This window comes from Engystomops pustulosus, chromosome 4 (assembly GCF_040894005.1).
Source record: "Engystomops pustulosus chromosome 4, aEngPut4.maternal, whole genome shotgun sequence".
NCBI classification, from domain to species: domain Eukaryota; kingdom Metazoa; phylum Chordata; class Amphibia; order Anura; family Leptodactylidae; genus Engystomops; species Engystomops pustulosus.
Window position 1 is genome coordinate 26,458,403 of NC_092414.1, and position 13,937 is coordinate 26,472,339.

Consider the following 13,937-nt stretch of genomic DNA (forward strand, 5'->3'; position numbering starts at 1 on the left):
GGTGGTAAAAGCAGAAGCCATACCAGCCTCCATGTCAGCGCAAGAGGCAGAACTGATAGCCCTCAAGGAAGCCTGTACTTTGGCCAAAGAAAAAAACAATGAACATCAGAACTGACTCAAGGTATGCCCATGGCATTACCCAAGATTTTGGAATAATCTGGAAGAACAGAGGCTTCATCACAGCTGCAGATAGCCCAGTGAAGCATGCAGACCTTATCAAGAGCCTGATGGAAGCTCTGCAACTGCCTACCAAGGTGGCAGTGATCAAGGTAAAAGCTCATGGAAAAGTGAACTCCAAAGCAGCCAGAGGAAACTACCTAGCTGACTGTGCAGCGAAAGAAGCCGCCATGGGGAATGTGTCATCCGAGTGGCTGGAAAGGATCCTGGAGGAGGAACAAGAGACATTCTATCCCTACGTGGTGGCTACTAGAGCCCAGAAGAAGAAGGAGGAAGAAGGAAGGACCACCTCTCCTACCCTTACGCAGTTACAAAAAGAACAAAGGATGGCCCCAGCAGAAGAACATAAAGCATGGAAAGCATGGGGTGCTGCTTATGAGAATGGACTCTGGACAGTACAAGGACTTGTCTGTCTCCCTAGAAAGTTGTACCCCGCCATTGCTACCTGGGCTCATGGGGTAACACACAGAGGAAAGAACCAAGCACTAACCTATGCCAAGAAGACGTATTTTGCTCCAGGACTATCTACAGCTGTGAATGCCTACACCAAGGTCTGCTCCATTTGTGCTGCTTGTAACCCAGCCCCCACAACCAAAGTGCCCTACCAGCACCTGGCCAAGCCAGACTACCCTTTCCAAAGGATCCAAGTTGACCACATCCAGCTGCCCAAGTCAGGAAGATATGAATATGCCTTAGTAGCGGTGGACATGTTCTCAGGATGGCCAGAGGCCTACCCAGTCGCCAACATGACTGCTAGACTTACAGCCAAGAAACTGATTACTGAAATTGCCTGCAGATTTGGAGTACCTTAGGTAATAGAAAGTGATCAAGGACCAGCCTTCACTGGCCAGATCTACACTGAACTATGGCAGATGCTAGGAGCTAATATAGGACTCCACACGCCATATCACCCTCAAAGTTCTGGGAAGGTTGAAAGGATGAATGGGACTTTGAAGAACAAACTGCTCAAGACAACACAAGAAAACCCTAAAGAATGGCCAGAACTTTTGCCCATTGCCCTGTACCATGTCAGACATACCCCTCAAGCCAAACATGGTCTCACTCCCTATGAAATTTTGTTTGGGTCACCTCCTAAGTTGTCAGAAGTAAGGGAACAGCAGTTAGCTGAAGGGATGGATAAAGTTGTCAAGTTTGTTGTCCGTTTGTCTAAGGAATTGTCTAACACACATTCAGCAGTTTCTGCTTCTATTCCTGAATCTACAGGTGATACAGTTCACGATTTCCAACCAGGTGACAAGGTGTATGTAAAGAAACACATCCGGAAGAACTGCTTGGACCCGAGGTTTGATGGTCCAAACACTGTGGTTCTTGTTACCCCCACTGCAGTTAAACTTGAAGGGAAAACCACCTGGACACAAGCCTCCCACTGCAGAAGAGACCCGGCCTCACCATGAAGAAACATATCCCTATATACATGATGTTCTTTAGCTTGTGCTACATTGGTTCAGGATTAACCACATTATGGGTTAATATGTCCCAACCCGTGCAAACTTATCGGTTTGATTATTGCAATATAGTTTCTTGCACTAGGACAGATTGGCGTCACAACATAGACAAGGGACAGTACTACCTTTGTGTTACGAGACCTGGTAATGAAAACTGTTATTACTGGTCGGATGTGGGGTGGAATACTGGGAACAATTGGAATTACAAACCCCAGGAAGCCCAAAACAGAAAAGACAGTAGTGGTAGATCATTCCTTACCCGGATGACCTTGACAAAGGGTGTCCAGAACTGGGAAGGATGTACGCATCCGGGTAATTGTCTCCCGATCTATTTGAATTTAGAAAACCCTTCCATAGGAGACATGGTAAGGTATGTGTTGGGGTTATATATGACTGGGGACCTTTCGCGTGTCTGGCTAAAGGGGGGAGTTGGAGAAAACATAGGAATTATCGAACTCAAAGACATTTCCCTTAAGTTTACCAGAAAGCCAGCAGTTAAGCCTACCCCAAAGCCCCAAGAAGGCAGAAAGGATACTATGATTCAGAATGTAATACCCCTATCAGGTCTCTCATGGGATCAAGTCTTTTCCATCGAAACAGGAACCGCCCCCAGGAAAAATTTGTGGTTAGAATGGGTCAGGTACTCTGTAAGAGCTAGTAACATGACAGTAGGATGTGTAGCCTGTGCTGCTGTCAATCCTCACTTGAGTACCACCCCTTTCTCTATACCACAGAATAAATCATTAGTGCAGTGCCTTATGACTCTACTAAAGGGAGGGGCAGATGTTAAGTGTCCCCAATACCAGCCCCTAATTACCAGAAAACCCAAAATAAGACCACCAGGAGAAATATATGTACGTCCTGCCAATTATACTTGTTTCAACAGTGATGACCAATCAGGAATCTCTCTGGGGATATTTGCAGATGGATTTTGTGCGAAAAACTCTACTGAGGACCGTGACCTATTGACCAATCACACCGGTATTCTAATGGACTGCTACTGGTTATGTGGTATTGGTAGACTTAGAAGTAAGTTGCTCTTCTCCTGGAAAGGACAATGTACCCTAGTTAAACTCGTCCTCCCCTTCAAAATATTACCCTGGGACCCCAAAGTAAAAGATGAAAGGTCAAAGAGAGCCATTGAGTCCCTTAAAGGATATAAGGAAGACCCTGAAGTGTACATTGATTCTATAGGAGTCCCAAGGGGGGTCCCTAATAGATACAAAGCCCAAGACCAAATTGCTGCAGGATTTGCCTCTATCATTCCCCAAATTCAGATCAACAAAAATGTGGATTGGATTAATTACATTTATTACAATGAACAGAGATTTGTAAATTATAGTGTTGAGGCCCTCACAGGTATAGTCGAAGAACTAGGCCCTAATACTCGAATGACTCTCCAAAATAGAATGACCCTTGATATGATTTTGGCTGAAAAAGGAGGAGTCTGTGGGATGATAGGAGAAGGGTGTTGCACTTACATCCCCCAGAATAGTTGTGCTGATGGCAAAACCACAGTAGCACTAAACAGCCTCAAAAATTTGGCCTTAGAGATGAAGAGGAATTCAGGAGTAGATACCTCCTGGGCCGATTGGCTACTGAATTGGACTGGAGGATGGAAAAAGTTTTTCCAACAAATAGGCGTAGTCCTACTGGGAATGTTTATCCTTTGACTTGTCTTCTTTGTTGTTGCATCCCGGTTTACAAGTCTTTGATCAGGCGTATTGCAGAAAGTAAGTCCAATATTTTGATGGCCCAGGAAAAAGAGGCCCTGATAGGAACGGAAGAGGAAGAATTAACCGATATGCCCCAAATCAAACCACGACCACCTAATCCCCCATCCATGGAAGAGCTAATCTAGGGAAAGATGAGAGGGCTCCATGAGTGTAAGTTAGTGTAGTGCAAACAGGAGGTGAGGTTTTGCTGAAAGGGCAGGCCTTGTCCGAAGTTTGTGAAGCAACCCCACTCCGACCTATCCCCACTCATGGACAACCTCGAAGGTACATTAGGGGAAAAATTTAGTATTTAGGGGGGATTGTGAAGGGGAATATCTGTATATGAGCTTTATAGTTTTATACTTTTATATTCTTATATACCTTGCAAATACTAAAGTTTTTCCTCCTCAGCAATATGCTCAGATATGTTACTTAAGATGGCGCCGGCATCCACTGACACAACACAGCCAGCACCCTATTTCCGGGAATAGGTCAACACGCCCGATACCAAGAAGGCGTCATGACTCGCATCTAAACTTAAGGTTTTCTCAACGCCTAGGACCAGGGCCGCATCTGCCATGAGGCGAGATGAAAATCTCGCCTCAGGCGGCAGAATGCGGATCCCTGTAAAGGGCGGCGAAATTCGCCGATCTAAAGTGGGCGATTCGGGCGCCCGTTAACGCCGAATCGCCCACCAGCTAAATAATTCTATGTGGCTAATAAGGGGGAGTGGGGAGGTGTCATGTTATCGTGGGAGGGGGAAAGTACTGTATATTTTATATGGGGCCATAATTTTTTATACTGTGAGGGGGGGTATATATTATATGGGGCCATAATTGTTCTATACTGGGGGGTGCTGTATACATTATATGTGGCCATACTTGTTTTATACTGGGGGGGGGGGTGCATATATTATATGTGGCCATACTTGTTTTATACTGTGTGTGAGGGGGGGGGGGGGTGCATATGTTATATGGGGCCAGAATTGTTGTATACTGTGTGTGTGGGGAGGGGGTGCTGTATTTATTATATGGGGAAAGAATTGTTTTATACTGGGGGGGTGCTGTATATATATTATATGGGCCCAGAGTCATTTATACTGGGACGGGGGGTGCTCTATATATTATATGGGGCCAGAATAATTTTATGCTGGGGGCTGTATATATTATATGAGGCCAGATTCTTCTTTTCCTGGGGGGGTTATATATTTATATGGGGTCAGATTTCAGCTGGGGGGTACAGTATATTACCAAGCTGCGGGGCTGTATATGGGATACAATATATTACTAAGCTGGGGGGCTGTATATGGGATACAGTATATTACTAAGCTGGAGGGCTGTATATGGGATACAGTATATTACTAAGCTGGGGCTGTATATGGGATACAGTATATTACTAAGCTGGGGCTGTATATGGGGTACAGTATATTACTAAGCTGTGGGGGGGGCTGTATATGGGATACAGTATATTACTAAGCTGGGGGGGATGTATATGGGATACAGTATATTACTAAGCTGGGGGGCTGTATATGGGATACAGTATATTACTAAGCTGGGGGGCTGTATATGGGATACAGTATATTACTAAGCTGGGGGGGATGTATATGGGATACAGTATATTACTAAGCTGGAGGATGTATATGGGATACAGTATATTACTAAGCTGGGGAGCTGTATATGGGGTACAGTATATTACTAAGCTGGGGGGCTGTATATGGAATACAGTATATTACTAAGCTGGGGGGATGTATATGGGATACAGTATATTACTAAGCTGGGGGGTTGTATATGGGTACAGTATATTACTAAGCTGGGGAGCTGTATATGGGGAACAGTATATTACTAAGCTGGGGGGCTGTATATGGGATACAGTATATTACTAAGCTGGGGGATGTATATGGGATACAGTATATTACTAAGCTGGGGGGCTGTATATGGGGTACAGTATATTACTAAGCTGGGGGGCTGTATATGGGATACAGTATATTACTAAGCTGGGGGGCTGTATATGGGATACAGTATATTACTAAGCTGGGGGATGTATATGGGATACAGTATATTACTAAGCTGGGGGGCTGTATATGGGGTACATTATATTACTAAGCTGGGGGGCTGTATATGGGATACAGTATATTACCAAGCTGGGGCTGTATATGGGATACGGTATATTAATAAGCTGGGGGGCTGTTTATGGGATACAGTATATTACTAAGCTGGGGGTGCTGTATATGGGGTACATTATATTACTAAGCTGGGCGGATGTATATGGGATACAGTATATTACTAAGCTGGGGGGCTGTATATGGGATACAGTATATTACTAAGCTTGGGGGGATGTATATGGGATACAGTATATTACTAAGCTGGGAGGGCTGTATATGGGATACAGTATATTACTAAGCTGGGGCTGTATATGGGATACAGTATATTACTAAGCTAGAGGGGCTGGATATGGGATACAGTATATTACTAAGCTGGGAGGGCTGTATATGGGATACAGTATATTACTAAGCTGGGGCTGTATATGGGATACAGTATATTACTAAGCTAGAGGGGCTGGATATGGGATACAGTATATTACTAAGCTGGGGGATGTATATGGGATACAGTATATTAATAAGCTGGGGGGCTGTATATGGGATACAGTATATTACTAAGCTGGGGGGATGTATATGGGATACAGTATATTACTAAGCTGGGGGTGCTGTATATGGGATACAGTATATTACTAAGCTGGGGGGCTGTATATTGGATACAGTATATTACTAAGCTGGGGTGGGCTGTATATTGGGGGGTGCTATATATTCACATTGGTCAGAGGAGCACTGTATGTAAAATCATGTAACGTAATAACAGGGTGCGATATATTAATTATAGGATACCATAGATCAGTGGTGGCGAACCTATGGCACGGGTGCCAGAGGCGGCACTCCGAGCCCTTTCTGTGGGCACCTGGGCCATCACCCCAGCACTCCAGACAGGACTCAAAGAATTTTCCTGCAGTTCCAAGCAACTTGGAAGCAAAGAAGCTGCTTTCAGTGATATTTTAAAGTGATACTTGCTTGGCTATTTGGGACTGTAGGAAGAGGGAGAAGGTGTAGAAATGGCCTAATTATGTTTGGAGGACCTCCTGCTGCCCCATGATTCTCTTTGTACAGAGGGACACTGGAAAGAAGCTAAAATGATGCAAATTTCCCCTCCTTTCTACTGTGTTGGTGTCCTCAGGAGGCCAGTATGATTGAACATTGTTGAAGAACAGGCAGCAATAACTTACTGCTTTTTGTTTGGCACCTCGCGATAAATGAGGGTTTGCGGTTGCAGTTTGGGCACTCGGTCGCTAAAAGGTTCGCCATCACTGCCATAGATTACTTTTAGAGATGAGCGAGCACTAAAATGCTTGGGTACTCGTTATTCGAGACGAACTTTTCCCGATGCTCTAGTGCTCGTCTCGAATAACGAGCCCCATTGGAGCATTTTTCAAGGGGACCAAGGCTCTGCACAGGGAAGCTTGGCCAAACACCTGGAAACCTCAGAAAAGGATGGAAACACCACGGAAATGGACAGGAAACAGCAGGGGCAGCATGCATGGATGCCTCTGAGGCTGCTTAAACGCACCATGAAGCTAGATAGCATCTAAAACATCCAATAATTGACCCTGACACTATAGGGGACGGCATGCAGAGGCAGCGGCAGCAGCGGCAGGCTAGAGAGTGGCATGGCGACATACCCTAAATGGACTCAGGCTTCAAACCAATGGGTGGCAGAGAGGAACCAAAGGAGGTGAGCAAGAAGCGCTGAAATTATTTCCTCTGTGAACAAAAGGTTGACGGTATATTTAGTCGATAACACAGCATGGTGGCGACATAGTGACCAAGTTCCATAACGTATCTGGTGAAACACCCGAAAAATGAGCCTGACACAGCTCGTTTGATAAGGGGACGACATTTGGAGGCAGCCATGGAGAGGACTTCCATGATTAAGAGCGACAGTATGGGGCATCCATATTGCGCTTCTATGATTGCAACTGCAGGTCTCCAGCATGGCGGCGACAGACGCGCCGAGTTCCACTATGTATGTGGTGAAACACCTGAAAATTCTGCCTGACACAGCTCGTTTGATAAGGGGACCATGTATGGAGGCAGTGAACTAGTAGTAGATTAAAGGTGCTGCAGTTAAAACTATGTTAGTTGGATCTTGGGATAGAGCTGGCGCTCCGCTGCCAGGCGAGCTTTCGCCAATCCAAGCCCCTGTCTCTAGGCTACTCCCCAAACAGCACTTCTAAGAACCTTTTGTATAAGATCAAGTGTAGTAGCATTCTTATAAGTTTGGGATATGGCGGGTGAGGGGAATGTAAACAGATGCGCAAGAAGCGCTGAAATAATATCGGTAAATGATAAAAGTTTGCCAGTATATTTTGTAGATTACACAGCAGGGTGGCGACAAAGTTAACAAGTTTGATGTGGAATGCCCTGTAATAGCTCTTGGGCGGTGTGCCTTTTATCGCTTAGGCTCAGCAGTTTGAGCACCGCCTGCTGTCGCTTAGCGACGGCACTGCTGCTGTGCCTAGAGCTACCGACTGATGGCGCCATGCCCACGGATGGTAATTCGGAGGAGGAGGAGGTGGAGGAGGGGTGGGAGGAGGAGGAAGTATAGTAGGCCTTTGAGACCTGGACCGAGGTAGGCCCCGCAATCCTCGGCGTCGGCAGTATATGACCAGCACCAGGGTCAGACTCGGTCCCAGCCTCCACCAAGTTAAGTGTAGTAGCGTTCTTATAAGTTTGGGATATGGCGGGTGAGGGGAATGTAAACAGATGCGCAAGAAGCGCTGAAATAATATCCGTAAATGGTAAAAGTTTGGCAGTATATTTTATGGATTACACAGCAGTGTAATCAACAGATGCGCAAGAAGCGCTGAAATAATATCGGTTAATCATAAAAGTTTGCCAGTATATTTTGTGGATAACACAGCAGGGTGGCGACAAAGTTAACAACTTTGATGTGGAATCCATGAAAACAACCCAAATTTCTGCCTGACACACCTCGTTTGATAAGGGGACGATGTATGGAGGCAGCTATATGGACGACTTTTGGAGGTAGCAATGGAGACAACGTGTGGAGGCTGCTATGGAGACAATTTAATTTGGATAGTGCCTGTATGTGGCAGTCCAAAAAAGTTTTCAAACCAGAGGAGCAGGTAGGTGGCCCTCCAGAAAAATGAAATAGATTGAGTGCATGTATGTGGCAGTCCAAAAAAGTTTTCAAACCAGAGGAGCAGGTAGGTGGCCCTCCAGAAAAATGAAATAGATTGAGTGCCTGTATGTGGCAGTCCAAAAAAGTTTTCAAACCAGAGGAGCAGGTAGGTGGCCCTCCAGAAAAATTGAATAGATTGAGTGCCTGTATGTGGCAGTCCCAAAAATTGTTTAAAACAGAGGATCGGGTAGGTGGCCCTCCAGAAAAATTAAATGCATAAAGTACTATAGCTAGAGCCAGTGGGCCCTGTCAAAAAATAGCCAGTTTCCTCTGCTTTAGTGTACAAAGAGGAGGAGAAGGAGGAAAATGAGGAGGAGGAGTGCATAAATTATTCAGGTTGAGCTTCCTTCACCTGGTGGAGATTGGAAATTATGAGAAATCCAGGCTTTATTCATCTTAATAAGCGTCAGCCTGTCAGCGCTGTCAGTCGACAGGCGTGTACGCTTATCGGTGATGATGCCACCAGCTGCACTGAAAACCCGCTCGGACAACACGCTAGCGGCAGGGCAGGCAAGAACCTCCAAGGCGTACAGCGCCAGTTCGTGCCACATGTCCAGCTTTGAAACCCAGTAGTTGTAGGGAGCTGTGTGATCATTTAGGACGATGGTATGGTCAGCTACGTACTCCCTCACCATCTTTCTGTAAAGATCAGCCCTACTCTGCCGAGACTGGGGACAGGTGACAGTGTCTTGCTGGGGTGACATAAAGCTGGCAAAAGCCTTGTAAAGCGTACCCTTGCCAGTGCTGGACAAGCTGCCTGCTCGCCTACTCTCCCTCGCTACTTGTCCCGCAGAACTACGCACTCTGCCGCTAGCGCTGTCAGAAGGGAAATACTGTTTCAGCTTGTGCACCAGGGCCTGCTGGTATTCATGCATTCTCACACTCCTTTCCTCTCCAGGGATGAGAGTGGAAAGATTTTGCTTGTACCGTGGGTCCAGGAGAGTGAATACCCAGTAATCGGTGCTGGAATAAATTCTTTGAACGCGAGGGTCACGGGATAGGCAGCCTAGCATGAAATCTGCCATATGCGCCAGAGTCCCAACGCGCAAGAATTCACTCCCCTCACTGGCCTGACTGCCCATTTCCTCCTCCTCCAACTCCTCTTCTTCTGCCCATACACGCTGAACAGTGAAGGACTGAACAATGGCCCCCTCTTGTGTCTCGCCAACATTCTCCTCCTCTTCCTCCTCATCCTCCTCCACCTCCTCCGATATGCGCTGAGAAACAGACCTGAGGGTGCTTTGGCTATCAACAAGGGAATCTTCTTCCCCCGTCTCTTGTGACGAGCGCAAAGCTTCCGACTTCATGCTGATCAGAGAGTTTTTCAACAGGCCAAGCAGCGGGATGGTGAGGCCGATGATGGCGGCATCGCCACTGACCATCTGTGTTGACTCCTCGAAGTTATTCAGCACCTGACAGATATCAGACATCCACGTCCACTCCTCATTGTAGACTTGAGGAAGCTGACTGACCTGACTACCAGTTCTGGTGGAAGTTGACATCTGGCAGTCTACAATCGCTCTGTGCTGCTGGTAAACTCTGGATAACATGGTTAATGTTGAATTGCACCTCGTGGGCACGTCGCACAACAGTCGGTGAGCGGGCAGTTGGAGGCGGCGCTGCGCTGCCCTGAGAGTGGCAGCATCTGTGCTGGACTTCCTGAAATGCGCACAGATGCGGCGCACCTTCGTGAGCAAATCAGACAGATTGGGGTATGTCTTGAGGAAACGCTGAACTATCAGATTTAACACATGGGCCAGGCATGGCACATGTGTCAGTCTGCCGAGTTGCAGAGCCGCCACCAGGTTACGGCCGTTGTCACACACAACCATGCCTGGCTTCAGGTTCAGCGGTGCCAGCCACAGATCAGTCTGCGCCGTGATGCCCTGTAATAGTTCTTGGGCGGTGTGCCTTTTATCGCCTAGGCTCAGCAGTTTGAGCACCGCCTGCTGTCGCTTAGCGACGGCACTGCTGCTGTGCCTAGAGCTAGCGACTGATGGCGCCGTGCCCACGGATGGTGTTTCGGAGGAGGAGGTGGAGGAGGGGTGGGAGGAGGAGGAGGCATAGTAGGCCTGAAAGACCTGGACCGAGGTAGGCCCCGCAATCCTCGGCGTCGGCAGTATATGACCAGCCGCAGGGCCAGACTCGGTCCCAGCCTCCACCAAGTTAACCCAATGTGCCGTCAGCGATATATAGTGGCCCTGCCCGGCAGCACTCGTCCACGTGTCCGTGGTCAGGTGGACCTTGTCAGAAACGGCGTTGGTCAGGGCACGGATGATGTTGTCTGACACGTGCTGGTGCAGGGCTGGGACGGCACATCGGGAAAAGTAGTGGCGGCTGGGGACCGATACATCGGGAAAAGTAGTGGCGGCTGGGGACCGAATACCAAGGGGCGGCCGCCGCCATGAGGTTGCGAAAGGCCTCGGTCTCTACTAGCCTATAGGGCAGCATCTCCAGGCTAAGCAATCTGGAGATGTGGACATTAAGGGCTTGGGCGTGCGGGTGGGTTGCACTATATTTCCTTTTCCGCTCCAGCGTCTGTGGTATGGAGAGCTGAACGCTGGTGGATGCTGTGGAGGATCGTGGAGGCGACAATGGGGTTTTTGTGCCAGGGTCCTGGGCAGGGGGCTGACTATCAGCTGACACAGGGGAAAGAGCAGTGGTGTGCACGGCCGGAGGTGAACGGGCTTGGTGCCACTGAGTGGGGTGTTTAGCATTCATATGCCTGCACATACTGGTGGTAGTTAAGCTAGTAGTGGTGGAACCCCTGCTGATCTTGGTTTGGCAAAGGTTGCACACCACAGTCCGTCGGTCATCCGCTGTTTCCTTAAAGAACCTCCAGACTTCTGAAAATCTAGCCCTCGCCGCGGGAGCCCTCGCCACGGGAGCTTCACTACGTGACACATTTGGCGCTGATGCACCAGCTCTGGCCCTGCCTCTCCGTCTGGCCCCACCACTGCCTCTTCCAACCTGTTCTGGTCGAGGACTCTCCTCCGTCTCAGAAGCACTGTGTTCACCCGGCCTCTCAACCCAGCTTGGGTCTGTCACCTCATCATCCTCCGATCCCTCAGTCTGCTCCCCCCTCGGACTTCCTGCCCTGACAACAACTTCACCACTGTCTGACAACCGTGTCTCCTCATCGTCGGACACCTCTTTGCACACTTCTTCCACTACGTCAAGAAGGTCATCATCACCCACAGACTGCGACTGGTGGAAAACCTGGGCATCGGAAAATTGCTCAGCAGCAACCGGACAAGTGGTTTGTGACTGTGGGAAGGGTCCAGAAAACAGTTCCTCAGAGTATGCCGGTTCAAATGCCAAATTTTCCTGGGAGGGGGCAGACTGGGGGGGAGGAGGCTGAGGTGCAGGAGCTGGAGGAGTGCCAATTTCGGTGACATGGGTGGACTGCGTGGAAGACTGACTGGTGGACAAATTGCTTGAAGCATTGTCGGCAATCCACGACATCACCTATTCGCACTGTTCTGGCCTCAACAGTGCTCTACCACGAGTCCCAGTAACTTCAGACATGAACCTAGGGAGTGTAGCTCTGCGGCGTTCCCCTGCTCCCTCATCAGCAGGTGGTGTCTCACCCCGCCCAGGACCACGGCCTCTGACCCCTGCAGTAGTTGGAAGCCCACGTCCCCGCCCTCGTCCTCTACCCCTAGCCCTCGGGTTAAACATTTTGAAAATGAAAGTTATAACTTTAATTTTTTTTTAACTTTTTTTTTGTGTTTTTTAGTTTTTAAAACCAAACGATGCTATCCTATTGCTATGGCTATTTTCTAGCCAACTATGAAAGCACACTGCTATGCCAGATGAGATGACGCTGAGTTATGAAAAAATAAACGTAAAATAAAAAGTAAATGGCAGACTGTGCCTAATTTCAATCCAACCCCTAATAAATTGTCCCACTTCGGTCTTTGCGATGGATATGTGCGTCACTAAGCGCTAAACACAACGGTCGCAAGTCTCCCTGCAAATTCCTCACAATATGGTAGTAGATGCACTACAGCAAGGCCACCAGCAGCTCAACCAGAAATAAAATATATAACGCTATTGTAGGCCTAAGTAAGCCGTTTGGATTCTCCTATGGCTATTTTCTAGCCAAGTATGAAAGCACACTGCTATGCCAGATGAGATGACGCTGAGTTATGAAAAAATAAACGTAAAATAAAAAGAAACTGTCAGACTGTGCCTAATTGAAATCAAACCCCTAATAAATTGTCCCACTTTGGTGTTTGAGGTGGATATGTGCGTCACTAAGAGCTAAACACAACGGTAGCAAGTCCCCCTGCAAATTCCTCACAATATGGTACTAGCTGCAAATAAAAAAAAAAAATGTATAATGTTATTGTAGCCCTAAGAAGGGCTGTTGGGTTCTTGTAGAATCACTCCTGCCTAACACTATTCTAATAGAACAGCCTAACGCTTTCCCTGACCAGCAGCAGCTCTCTCCCTAGCGGCATCCAGACACAGAATGATCCGAGCAGCGCAGGCAGGGGCTAGTCTATTCCAGGGTCACCTGATCTGGCCAGCCAACCACTGCTATCGACGTGTAAGGGTACCACGTCATGCTGGGTGGAGTGCAGAGTCTCCTGGCTTGTGATTGGCTCTGTTTCTGGCCGCCAAAAAGCAAAACGGCGGGAGATGCCATTTTCTCGAGCGGGCGAAGTATTCGTCCGAGCAACGAGCAGTTTCGAGTACGCTAATGCTCGAAATGTTCGCTCACCAGCCGCAGGGCCAGACTCGGTCCCAGCCTCCACCAAGTTAACCCAATGTGCCGTCAGCGATATATAGTGGCCCTGCCCGGCAGCACTCGTCCACGTGTCCGTGGTCAGGTGGACCTTGTCAGAAACGGCGTTGGTCAGGGCACGGATGATGTTGTCTGACACGTGCTGGTGCAGGGCTGGGACGGCACATCGGGAAAAGTAGTGGCGGCTGGGGACCGAATACCAAGGGGCGGCCGCCGCCATGAGGTTGCGAAAGGCCTCGGTCTCTACTAGCCTATAGGGCAGCATCTCCAGGCTAAGCAATCTGGAGATGTGGACATTAAGGGCTTGGGCGTGCGGGTGGGTTGCACTATATTTCCTTTTCCGCTCCAGCGTCTGTGGTATGGAGAGCTGAACGCTGGTGGATGCTGTGGAGGATCGTGGAGGCGACAATGGGGTTTTTGTGCCAGGGTCCTGGGCAGGGGGCTGACTATCAGCTGACACAGGGGAAAGAGCAGTGGTGTGCACGGCCGGAGGTGAACGGGCTTGGCAGTAGTTGGAAGCCCACGTCCCCGCCCTCGTCCTCTACCCCTAGCCCTCGGGTTAAACATTTTGAAAATG